This window comes from Halichoerus grypus, chromosome 2, assembly GCF_964656455.1.
Source record: "Halichoerus grypus chromosome 2, mHalGry1.hap1.1, whole genome shotgun sequence".
In the NCBI taxonomy this organism is placed as follows: domain Eukaryota; kingdom Metazoa; phylum Chordata; class Mammalia; order Carnivora; family Phocidae; genus Halichoerus; species Halichoerus grypus.
In genome coordinates, this window is record NC_135713.1 from 57,503,561 (window position 1) to 57,516,904 (window position 13,344).

General features: G+C 46.4%; 1 protein-coding gene and 1 long non-coding RNA gene across 2 annotated transcripts in view; one reads left to right on the top strand and one right to left on the bottom strand.

Annotated features, from left to right (window-relative positions):
- The window catches only part of SLIT3 (slit guidance ligand 3), a 592,234-nt gene that overhangs the window by 135,287 nt on the left and 443,603 nt on the right, over window positions 1-13,344 (bottom strand). The gene's annotated exons all lie outside the window — the stretch shown is intronic.
- The window catches only part of LOC144381090 (uncharacterized), a 188,017-nt gene continuing 175,468 nt past the window's right edge, over window positions 796-13,344 (top strand). The window contains exon 1 of the long non-coding RNA XR_013445610.1: window positions 796-827. This is a non-coding gene — a long non-coding RNA (uncharacterized LOC144381090). The remainder of the gene's footprint in view (window positions 828-13,344) is intronic.

The following is a 13,344-nucleotide window of genomic DNA, read 5'->3' on the forward strand; positions in this document are numbered from 1 at the left end:
AGTGGACTTATTGCTCCTGGGGAGCACCGATAGAACCTTGGTACCCTGAAAAAATGTGCTTGTGTTCCTCAGCTAAATACCATGCTACTGTGGCAAGACCAGGGCTCCCCGGTGCTGAAGAACGCACGAGGAAGTTGTGCACATATGGGTCCGTTCCAGGGGGTGACAGACTACTGCCCACAAGTCAAATCCCATCCAGTACAGCCTGTTTTTGTAAATAAGGTCATACCCACCCGCTTATGTATTGTCCGTGGCCCCTGCTTCTCGGTTATAACAGCTGAGTAGACGTGACAGAGACCACAGGGCTAGCCTAGCCTAAAATAGTGACATCTGCCTTTTTATAGAAAATGTTTGCCAATCCCGCTTGCTCTAGAACTGGGAAGCTTCAGTCTTGCATTTGTCAGTAATGACCTGTGATGTGCTGGGCAAGCGGATGAGGGGATGAGGTCAGAAGCTCTCAAAACACGGGTAGGAAAGCCCAAATAGTCACTGGTAGGGCTGGGACTCAAAAGCAGGGGGTCTAACTCTAGAATCCACACTGCTGGCCCACATCACAGGCCCACCTGGAAGATGGGTCCCACTCTTCCAGAACCTACAATGCTGTGATGAGATCAGAGCCAAGGAGAAGGCCCTGTTCAAGGGACAGGGCAGGTGAGTCCATCCTGGTTTGGGTGTGGAATGAACTTGGGTAGTGGTTTTCTAAGTGTGGTCCCCAGACCTGCATCATCACTTGGGAACTTGCTAGACATGTGTATCTTCAGGTCCCACGCAGACTTACTGAATCAGAAGCTCGGCGGGGGGGGGGGGGGGGGGGGGGGGGGGGGGCGGTGTCCCAGCCTTGTGTGTTTTAACGGACCCTCCATAGTATTCTCATGCGAACTCAAGTTTGAAAACCACTGAGCTAGAGAAAAAGCTGAGAGTAGAGCCTTTACCTAAGTGTAGAGGACAGTATATAGTCTACCTTCTTGCTGACTCTGGGACCGAAAGCCTCTTCTGTGGAGGATATGGGGTTTTCCTACTTAGAAAGAGGCCCAAGCTCTGAAATAGTACACAGCCCTCAATGAAGATAGCTGTAATCACCCTTGGAAAGCTCCAGCTTGGCATCTGCCCCCGGCTCCCCGCTGCTCTCTGCTGAGTGCTGAAGTGTGGCTCTTCCTCACATCCCTCAAGATAGCCATCTTCAGTCTGGAGGAGCTAAGTCCAGCTGCAGCCACGCCACCCTGGCAACCTTAATAAGGCTGACATTTCCCTCTGTCTCCTCCGATTAGGCCATCACTTTATCACTCTGTGCCTTCTTGGCTCCGGGTGTAATCTGCGTGTTGTGTGTCCATAACACTACGTAATTGGCTCTAATGCAGCAGTATTATCTGTGAGCATGTATCACATAATTGCAAAACCAGGCATCGACAGTAAGTACCACTGCAGACTCCCAGCGCGCTGGCCTTCCTGGGAGACCCCTCGAGCCGCAACCCCTCTTCCCCTCCACACAGGTGGGAATCCAGACTCCGTGGGTCAGATAAACCCTCTTGGAAGATCGGCCTGTTCATCCCTTGTCTCAAGGCAGGGTGATCGTTCCTTAAGTCTCCGTATATAAGGTGGTTCCCTCCTTAACACTCCCCAGGGAGGAGACTCTTGGTGAGTCATCAGCAGCCATGCAGCAAAATGTCTTTTTCAAGTGAGATTGGAGGTGCCCTGACTTGTACTTACAAATACCTGTGTCCCCTGGCCAGCCCTCTAAGCCCTGAAGGCGGAACCCCTCCAACAGGGCCTGTATTGAATTCCCAGGGGCAGACACAAACCAAAGTAGGTGGCAGCATTTTCTGGAGAGCGGCTGAGTACAAATACTGTGGCTGGACCCTGCAGGAAGGATCGAAACTGCTGGCCTGGGGAATGAGAAGCACAGGGGGATTCTGGCAGTGTGTGGGCCTCAAAGGGAGCGGTGGAGGGCTCACTGCTGCGTCTCCTTCTTGCTGGCTCGGGCAGGGAGAGAGGAATGAGACTGAGAATGCTTTAGGTGCCTGCTCTCTTCTCTGGCCTATCTGTCAAAGCAGGGCTGCCTTGTCTTGGGTCTTGCTTGGTGGCTGCTGACTGACAGTCACTGTGGCCCCAGGAATCAAGGCCCATTGCTGATGACCAGGCCCTTCCGCCTGCTCCTAGGTCCTGGGAATGTGAATGCTGTTGGCTGGCTCAGTCCATTATAATGTGTGTAGGTGGTGTCTCTTTGTGGACTTGGCTGCAGGAGAACACACACCGAATGCCCACTGAGGTTAAGGGAGGCATCCCCAAGCCTTTCCCCCAGCCCAGAATCTCTCCCCAACTCAATGACTCAGTCATTTCTGGAGGAAGCTCTCCTGAACGTTTCCCTCCTATCACCCAGTGGCACATCGTTCTGCTTTGGCTGGAGGCTCTAGGAAACTCCAGAAATCAGCAAGAATGTACGATGATGCATCCTTTGAGAAAATCTAAACTGAGCTTGCCAAGATCTTCCAGTAAAGATGTCAGTAAGAGCAATAACAACACTGATACTAATTATTAAGTATTCGCTATGTGCTGGCACCGGGCTGAGCACTTTTCACACATTATCTCATTTAATTCTCCCAACAATCCTGAGGTAGACCTTTCCATTTTGGAGCCTCAAAACATCTGCTCTGATCACAGCTGTAAAGTTGCAGAGACAGTCTTCAAATATAGGGAAGTGGGATACCAGGGCCTGTATTTTTTGCCATTCCACAAAACTGCCTCTTCCAGGACTGTCAGACAGATGCTGGCTGTCCCGTTTCCATGTCTTTTCCAAGGCCGAGACGAGTCCTAGAGGCCAGTGGGGCTCTCAGCCCTCACGGACTTCCATGTGGCAGGGACTATGGTGTTTGCCTCACTGCCAAGGCTGCTCAAAGGCAGCAGCATGACCTGACCCTCCTCTTGTCTGCAGAACACAGAGCTCAGCACGGAGCACGAGGGCGGTGGGAGAGGCTACACAGGAGAGCGGGCAATTCGGTCTTAGAGCCTTCTGAGGACAAGGTTTGGCTAACGGCGGCTAAGTGTTGCCAGAAACCACATTGGATCAGTTGGCTGGAACCAAGGGTACAGATCTGCTTCTTAAGCAAAGCTCATCTTTGGGCTGTTTGGAGCAGGTAGTGAGTCTCTGAGGGCAGATGGGGCAGGAGGAATGAGAGGGACAGAGGGAGAGAGAAGAAAGGATGGTGGGAAGCCACCTCTCGCACATTACCTCCTCTCCGGGACTGTCCTGGGTGCCGCCTATTACTGATTTCCTTGATCTCCCTGCGGACCGTTTAAATCAAAGCTCATAACCATTGTGTGGGCATATAATGAAACCAACTGATGCTGCACTGATTAGTCCATTACTCTCAACTGTTAGAAAACATAATGATCTCACAAGGGGCCTTATTCACTGACGTATAGCAAGCGAGCTCTCATTTGACACCTCAAATTAGCAGCCAAAGCAATAACAGCTGGGGTTTTTGTCTCAATATTTGTACCCGACTCTAAAGTGATTTGGCACCGGGTGAGCGTTATTTTTAAACACAGAGCTCTCACCGCCAAGTAACATTTTAAATGGTCTCCAGGTGTCATGTAAAACCTACAGAAATAAATAAAAACAATCAGCTGCCAATTTGAGTCTTTGATGATATGGATTCCTTAACAAAAGGGCTCGTCTTTGGTTCTCCCTTCATTATATATTCATATTGTGACAGGCAGAAACTCATCTCCTACCCAGCAGAGCCTCGGTGTTAAAATGAAAAAAAAAAAAAAAGATGACTCCAAAATAAATGTAGAAAGCGGAAGATCAAAAGAGATAGATGAAACTTCAAATCCTGCCATTGCTCAGTCAGATGCCCGGTAGTGGAGGTATTCCTGAGGCTCCAGTGTTTTAGGTCCCTTGATTCTGAAGAACTCCTTACTCATTTTTTGAGATGGTCACAGACACTGCCTGGTGGTGATTTAGAATGATTCAACTGCCTCCCAATGACCATTTTAATTGTAAAATGTACCTTCAACGACAACATGAATGAGTGGCCTCTCCCGATTCTGTTTCGTCATCCATAGGCTGGGAAACTGGACCATCAATCTTGTCTACTACATTATTTAGAAATCAGGAAGTTGCCAGTGTGCCAAGATGTCTGCAGTGGGCTGAGGATGGAAGAATGACCTCCAACTTACATAACGAACAGGTGAGTGTGCAGTCAAGGCGGGGGTGGGGGGCAATGGACGATTTCCCCCTCAGCTGCACTTCAGCCCGTAAGAGAGGAAGAAGGGAGAAGTTTTTCAATGCCCACCAACGTGTACACTATGAGAGAACAGAGGACATGCCAGTTTTGCTCCCTGTGGTATAGGCAGGGTCTTGCCCAGTGTTTGGCACATAGAACAACTCAATAAATATTTACTGCATGGGTGGATGAGTTTCAAAATGTGAAGGGTCATGCTTTTGGCATCTTTTCATAAAAATAAGTTTCTACTCTGAACAGCTGCCTGGGCTAATCCAGGAGTACAAACTCAGCTGCCTGCAGGAGCCAGGTTTTACATCTGAGCAAGTGGGTTGCGTGGGGTCCGCAGTAAACCCAGCTCTGCCACCCGGGATCGTCACTTCTCGTTTCAAAGGCTTGTTGCTATCCTGGAATGTGGGTGCACCTGCTGCTGGCTGTTCCTTTTTTTTTTTTTTTTAAGAGAAAGCCAGACATCTAGAATTTTTATGTGAAGTCTCCTGGTTTTTTAATATTGGTGATTAAATCATCTTAAGGAACAAAAGTTACAAATGAAAAATAACTTGGATTTGGCTTTGCAGATGCCAGTTTTTAGTCTCTGAACCAAAAAGATCAATTTAACAGTTTGAATCACCTATATCACATATGTATCACACATATATCATATATGTATATTCAACACATATCACATATGTAACACACTTTGAGATACGTATATATATAAAAATTGATGTGTGTGTGTGTGTGTGTGTGTAAAATCCAAGTACGTTAATGGTGAAATGTGGTTGACACCTTCCTTCTATACCACATCTCCAGGAGGGCAGCCACCAGGAATCTACTCTTCAAATGAACTATCTTAAATGATAGAAAAGTATTCAAGTTCTACCCCCCGCCCTCCCCAACCATCATTACCTGGAGACAAAGAATTTTGAGAAAGTTTCTGTTTATAAGGGTAAGGCTGGGTCCCACCAGGTAGGCGTGCTCTTCCCAGCTTTCCACACACTGTGAATCAGTTCTGTGGCTAAACCTGTAAGTTATTTCTTATGTACGGTTCGGAACTAAGCCACAGGGTGCATGAGGCTCTGTTTCTGGGCTGAGATGCTGACAAGGTCCGGGTCTACCCTCTGATCTTTGCAAGGGAGGGGCTCTCTCAGGGAGCTAGACACAGTTTACTTGGGCTGCTTGGGCTCAAAGAGAGGCAGGGTGCTTCCTCGTCTGGCCTCTGGTCACCACTGGTAGCCAGGATCCATGATGTAGAATTCAATCTCTTCCCAGTTTGCCTTCCTAACAGACAGCAACCTGTTGGCTACTGAGTGGTCATCTCCCAAGCAGTGGCTGCAGGGCTAGAAGGCCCTAGAAAGGGAGGGTGTTGGTCCCCATACTGAACATATGCTGTTCTCTCTGGAAAAATGCTAGAGATTAAGAGATGATGGGATGGGCAGGGCATAGAGGCTGGCTTCACTATTCTTTGTTCCCCTTCTGCTAATACAGGGGAAAGGCAGACGGCAATACAGAGCACCGGATAAAGAGTCAATGGACCTGTTTTCTGGCTTGGTTCTTCTGTGAAATTTTTCTATGGCTGTGTATGAGTCACTCAACCTTCTGGGGGAATTCCTTTCTTTTAAAACAAAGTGGTGGGACTAGTTGACCTCCAGGGTCTTTGCAGGCTACAGTTCCACTCTCCAATTCACACTGGGCTGGTGCTGGCTCTAAAATGGCAATTCTGGAATGGGAATCGTTTTCCAGACAGCAGTGGAAGGGCTGGTGGATGTCTAGATTTGTATAAAGATAGGACATCTGACCAGACTCTGAAAATCACAACTAACCCCCACAGCATTTGAAAAGTTTTGCAGGGTCAGCTCATTTTGTTTTTCTCTTTATGAAAATAAAGCTTCAGCTTCTGTGGGGTTAATGGGCTTGCTTCCCTAACCAGCTGTCGCATCTCTAGCTTATATATGGAGAAGGGACGGGTCCAGACATGGGAGTGATTTTCCTACCCAGTTGACTTTGTGGCAATGATTTGCAAGGCTGAAAGAAGTGAATAATTGGGATCAGGAAACTAATTCTCGCAGAGACAGGGTTTCACGTGGGTGGGAGACAGTTTTAATAATCATACTCCTGGGTTTTAATAAAAATGGGTCTTTTGCAGGTACAAGATCCAAATGGTTAAATTCAGAAAGAGAAAGGGCAGAGTGGAGGGTGAGGGGAGTGGCAGATACCTCAAAGTATTTAACTTCAGAAGATACACTGTTTAAATGTGCCTCTTAATGAACGTGAACCGGCCCCAGTGGTTTGGAACAAAGCAAGCAGGAAAACAGGCCTGGAGGGAGCTGTGGAGATTTGCAGAGGGCCATTCCTGTCCAAATGGGGTACTTGCCACTCAGCTCTAAGCCTGCGATGTCCAATAAGGTAGCCACTAGGTAAAGGTGGTGATTTCAATTTAGATCAATTAAAATTAAATAAAAGTTCAGTTCCTCGGTTGTATGAGCCACACTTCAAGTGCTCAAGAGTCACATTGTGGTTAGTGCCTATCATATTAGCACAGATAAGAAGCATTTCCTGCATCACACAAAGTCCGATGAGACAGCGCCGCTCTAGACAATCAGAGCCACACGCGTGCCCAGGATTGCCACAGCTTCCAGATATTCCGGGGAAATTGAAATTATATACTTTTAAATAACATTACCTGAGTTTTAAACATTGGCAACTAATTCTAATTTTTTTAAACACTGTAAAGCCTAAACCAATTAAAAAAAATCAAACTCCATATCTGAAGTTTTCAATTAACTATGGGCCAATAGTTGGGGTCCTCTGATTAGTTATAAGTCAAGTGGGGATGGGCACTCTAGAGCTTCTATGAGTCCAAATATGACATTGGAGAAACAGAATCAGATTCCCTCCATCCTTCCTCCTCACCATCCCTTGCTTCTAAGCACCTTCACAGATAGGAAATGGAAGCTGAGAAAGGTAGAGATGATGCTCTGATTCTCCCCAGCACTGCATCTCCATGTCTTCCCCATGCCATCCTCCCCTCCGGAGAGCCAACTAGCAAGAAGGGGTCAATTTCCTGCTTGAGTTCCGAGGACCTTGACTTTCAGGACACATTTCTGCAGAGTAATGGACTCTTGGCCACAGGTGAGCTGAGCCAGCCAATATTCTGCATCCTGGATGGAAGTGGAGGTTGAGCAAGGGGCAGGTTCCACTCTTCAAGGAGTCACGGCTCCCTGGCCTGGAGACCCTTGAGAGCCATGAGATGAGAGCTGAACGAGAGCAAGATACTCCCTGAATGTGCTCACACACTGGTCACTGAAGCCATTGCTGGCTGCTGGAAGACAGAGAAAAGATAGAGGCTGACCATCGGCACAGGAGTGCATTTGCAAATCGGTGTAGAAGCTCCATTTTGGGAGTGAACTGACCGCTGTGTGCATTTGGTAGCTCTGTGGTATTTCCCCACTGGCCTCCTCATCTTGCCCCCAAGAGGAAACTCTATGGAATCTGTTTTTCAAAGATTCAGTTATTTTTCTAGTTTGTTTCAGGTGGGACAAAGCAAACCTAGTTTGTCCAGCCAGAATTTCAGCCCAGAGACCTGGTGGCTGGAGTCCATGGCCCCTTTGAACAGTAAGACTTCCATTACCTGAGTCCACCTAAGTGTTGCTCACAGGAGAAGTTGATAATGGGAGTCCTACCGATTCACAGATCCTCTGTGCTCAAGAACAGTTCAACCATCTTCACCATATCCCCTTAACCCAAGAATGTACACCAATGCATTTTCAATTCAGAGACTAAACAGAACTTTAGTTAACAGGAAAGTACAATCAAATGGAAACCACTGGAATACTCTCCCCCACCCCAATTCTAGCTACTTGAACTGTTAAGGTACTGCTTATTTAAATGGAAAAAATTATCCTTTATTTCAAAGGAATTTCACTTTTTCCTTAAGCTGATGTTCTCAAAACCAAGCTAGCCATTTTAAGAACATGGCTATGATTGAGCCTTGAGCCTGGGTGACTATGAAGGAGGGGCGTGTGTTGTGTGGCCCATGTGAGCATTTATAGAAAACCTAGATCCTTTCCTAGGATCCTAGGGGCTGAATGGAAGTTACTGGTGCCTTCCACAAAGTGCAGTTTTAATTCTGATTGCCTGAACAAATCACAATTTGTAGCACAGTACCAAAAAAAAAAAAAAAAATCATATTCTGGAAATATTTTAAGACTTTCATTAGGCAGTGACAGTTCTATATTCAAAGCTATGTTGTGACTAAATACCCTGATTCCAAATTCTGTTGAAACAAATGTTTTCAGCTCCCAGAGAAACTCAGGTGAAACACCTTGTAAATAAATGAAAATGAGCCTTGTCTGTTAGAAAACACCACTTTTCACTATGGCTCTAATTTTGTTCATAGATAATTAAAAAAAATATATCGCCATTTAGCTGGAGGAATAAAAAAAACAAAGGTAATGTGAGAAATGCACTGTTTCAATAAAATACTACATCATTCAGTATTTAAAATAATTTTGGGACAATCACAACCTTAAGTTCTGTTCAGGACGGAAACGTAACAGAGAATATGGAAACTGGGTGGAGTAGGCTTCCATTCAGTTAGTTAATTTCAACTGAATTTGGTTTCATGTACTTTATTTATTTATATTTTAAAGAGAGTTTATTTATTTGAGAGAGAGGGAGAGAGAGAGCGAGCCTGAGCGGTGGGGAGGGGCAGAGGGAGAGGGACAAGCAGCCTGCTTGCTGAGTGGGGAGCCTGACCTGGGGCTTGATCCCAAGATTGTAAGATCATGACTGGAGCGGAAGGCAGACACGTAACTCATTGAGCCAGCCAGGCACCCTAGTTCCATGTACTTTAAATGACTACCTACTTTGTTTCCAGTTTGTGTGAGGTTCTGGGGATAAGGCAGTGAAACAGTATAGGCATGTCCTTCAACTTCAGTTGTGGCGAGTGTCCTGGTTGGGTGTCTGCTATTTGCTAGACCTACACCTATGGTAGCTCCTTTAACCCACATACTAGCCTAAGGGGTTGGTAGGTATTATTGCTTCTATTTTTCAATGAGGAAACAAGCCCAAAACCACCCAGTTTGGTGAAGCTGGACCGGCAGCCAGTCCTATGGGAGGACTCTAACATCCCCAAGGTCAACCTTGGCCTTATACCTCCAGGTTTGGGGTGGTTCTGTGGAATTGGATGTAATGCTGATTAAGCTGAGGTCATAGGTTAAGATCTGAGCGCCCTGTGGGTCAACTTTTCAAATATGAAAAACTATCATTCCTGAATCATTGTGGGCATTTACAACAGCCCGTAATCTTATTAACGCATATAATTGTTTCTTTGGTATGTACGCTCCAGAATGCATTTTTTCATTTTCATTTTAATTTTTTGTAGCAGAGCAGTGAAGGGCAGGGGCTCAAATACCAGGCAGAGCTGGATTTGCTACTTGAAGGGCAGGCCCAGGGACTTGCCAGGGGCACTTTGGGCAAGTCATTAGCTTCTCTGAGTCTCAGTTTCCTCATTAGAAAAATGAGATTAAGAGGTTCTACTTTGTAAGGTTGTGGTGAGGATTTACATAAAATGCTGGATTCTAGTATCTTGTCATAGTCCCTGGAAGATAGCAGACACTAAGAAATGGAGGTTGTAACAGTAATTATAATATCTATAGTGACTATACTAGTAATTGTTATAATATCATTGTATTATATATTGTTAATTACTATTTGTATCTAGTTCCACATTCAGAGGAAGCTCAGTTGAAGTGGAGGATAGACCTCCATTTGTATAAAGCTCTGGGTTTTCTGTACCGGGCCGACAAGGTCTATGAAAGTCCTTACACCCAAATCCCAGCACCCTTCAGCCAGGACAACAACCCCATGCTAGAGGAGTGAGCACACCCTGATCTGGGTGTCAGGACTATTGTTAATTTCCTGTCACTGCCTTCTTCTTACACCAGCAAAGGACTTTCTTCTCCATTTTTCTGTGTCTACAAGTGGGGCTTGGGGTCAGGCCATGTTGTACCTGCCTGGATGCAGCTGAATATCTACCCTAAAAGTCTGGTCAATTCCCACCCACCACTGCTTTAACTCTTGAATCGCTGTTCTCTAAATGTGAGCTAAGAAGGAGCTCAGTACATGGGATGATGAAGGGGTCCAGGGAACATGAAACTGGGTGGGGGGTGTTTATCTCATTTCTCATCAGTTGCATAGACCCAATGACAAGTGCTTTAAAATCAAAAGGGAATTTGGAGGCTAGTTCAACTCTTGGGAAGAACTTTCCAGAAGATGGGGCACAAGAGATTCCTGCTTGCTTCTGTGGTGTCCTCGCTCAGCTTGGGAGTCCTGGACTCCACGTCACTTGGTTCTGCTTATACATGTCCATTCAACAATTCTGGTAAGCTCTGGCCTCTAGAGTTTGATCCACCAGAGAATCTGCTCTTCTAAAGCTTTACTGTCTCTGGCACTGGGCACCACGCTGGCACACAGTGTTTCCTTGCTTCTTGGATGGATGACAGCGGGGGCCACCTGGGCTGGCAGGTAGCTGAAATGAATGGAGGTTGGTGGGAAAGTAGAGTCTACTCATCCCTTCTGAGGAGGGAATGTACTCTTCAGCCACAACTGACTGTCACAAAGCAGAAATGCAGCCCAGGGTTGCCACTGCTTCAGGTGTACCAGAAACCCAAAGCTGGCCATCTGTACTTTTAAGAAAAATTTTATAATTTTAAAATACGAGATTCTAATTTCAATTAAAAAATACTCGACAGGATTGAAAAAAACTCATCTGTGGGTGCAACATAGTCTGTGGTCTATCTAGTTTCCAACGTCTGGTTTCAAAAGAGCAGAAAGCAGGATCATTCCTTGATTCTGTCATGTGCTCAAGTTTGCCCTCCTCCTCAAATCTCCTAAATAAAACACCTAATAATGGCTTTGAAAGGACAACTGTGCTTGGGATCCCCAGTCCTACAAAGGTTTTTTTTTTTTTTTTTCCTGGACAGCCTAGTTGCATGAAGGTGTCCAATGTGGGCAAAGAACATGGGATCAGGGGTCTGCAGACCCAGCTTCTAGTCCCCTTGCTGCCACCAACTTGCTGTTTCCCTTGGCAAATCTCTTAGCCAGAGCCTGGATGAGGGTGAGGGACGTGGGGTACCTGGGTGCAAAATGTTATTTGGCCTGGGCTTCACTCTTACCTGTTCTCAATCTCTCTGTGCCTTCTCTCAAAGTAAGAGGTCATCCCGGAAACTAAGGTCCTTACAGGCCCAGCCTATAATAATGTCACTGAATTTCCAAAATTGGCAAGTGACATAAATGGAGGTAGACCTTCAAAACAACACACGCTGGTTATCTGCAGATGTGTTGGACCTGCATGCAATTTAGCTGGTACCAGTGATTTATCAAGGGCAGGCTCCTCACTGGGATATGTGAACATTTTCAGGCTATGCTCCTGACATCTTTCGTTTGGCATTTTTGGCAGCATTATCTACTGAACTTCTGATCTGCTACATGTTGTCAGGAGACAGTGTCTGAAAATCTTTTTTCCTCTCCCACAGTACTATTGAAAGAAAATTATTTTATTAGCTAGGTTTTCTCATTTTTGTTTCATTTGTCCACACTCTTGATTTTTTTTCATTAAACATACTTCTGACCCAGGACAGCACGTGGGGCAGGGAGGTGCCTGGTATAACTGGCAGAATGCCTGGCTGTCCTCAACCTCACTGGCCAGGAAACCAGCTCAGAGCACCACGACGAATGATTCCTGACCACATAGGGTCAGAATTGCAGTCTTGGCATATTCAACTGCAGTATAAGCCCAACTTGGAGGAAACCGAGTATGTGAATCACCAAATGTATAGAACAGGTGGAAATGAAAGGCCAGTGATTTGGGCAACAGAAGGCTGTCTGAGTCATAGCAACTCTCAGTTAAGAACCTTAAGGCCATACAGAAAGCTGGGGCTAGATTGTGGGAAGGTCTGAAGAATGGAGCCCCCAAACCACTGAGTGACAAAGTCAACTGGTGATGTCCAGAAGCGAGAATAAATCGTCTCTGGGACTAAGAATGTAACTCAACGAAAAAGCAGGACTATTTTCTTTCCCTGGCAAGTCTGATTTACCTTCAACTTTGTGGGGACCCACTAACTGGGTAAAGGAAATGACAATTTCAGAAGCATGTGGGAGGCTCCAACGTGATCCTGGGCAGGACTGTGAATCACTGCTAGCTCGCCTAGCCCAGCTCTCGGAGGCCAGTTCATACCACCCTGTGGCACCCGTTGGCCACGCTTCCAGGGAACCAACGCCACGAGAGCCTTGGCAATTACAGATCGGGAAAGCTGCTTGGTAGAACGGTTAATCACACAGGCTCTGCTGCTTCCTAGTTAAGCAGCTACTTGCCTTCTTTCAGATAGGTCTTGTGCAGAAGGAGGGCTGTGAGGATGCAGAGGGGGAAGGTATGTAGGAGCACCGCATCCACTGTCAGGCCCGGGTAACTGAACAACGGAGGCTACCAAGGCTGTGTCCTCTGCGCCATGATTCTTCCCCGATGGTGGCACCGGGGCCTTGCCAAGTTTCACCCGCACTATGCTTTTTTTCTTAGTCCCTTTTCTGGTTACCTGGGAAGGGGAGGAGGGTGGTGGCTCTTTTCCTTGGTTCACCATATTCTGTGCTAGGCATCCCCCACTGGGCAGGAGCCAAAAATGAGGATGAAGTGAGCAGATGTCATAGCCTTTTCCAGCCCGGTACCCATTCCTCTCTCTTTACCGCTTTACCCCTTCCTGGTTCTCGAAGGCTCCCGTCCTCAATTCCCATTGTGTGTCCTGTGCGACCAACCTCAGCCTGGATGGGAAGAAGTTTTACAGCAGTTCCAGCCACAGAAAAAAATGGAACAACAGGGGGCTCCCATGTGAAATATTTCCACTAGTAGTTGACACCCACAAACTTTCCTTAAGTTAATTTTGAGAGAGCTTTCCATGGGGGTAATCGTTGAGTCTTTCCTTGTTTTTTTTTTTTTTTTTTTAAGATTTTATTTATTTATTTGACAGAGAGAGACATAGCAAGAGCAGGAACACAAGCAGGGGGAGTGGGAGAGGGAGAAGCAGGCTTCCCGCAGAGCAGGGAGCCCGATGTGGGACTCAATCCC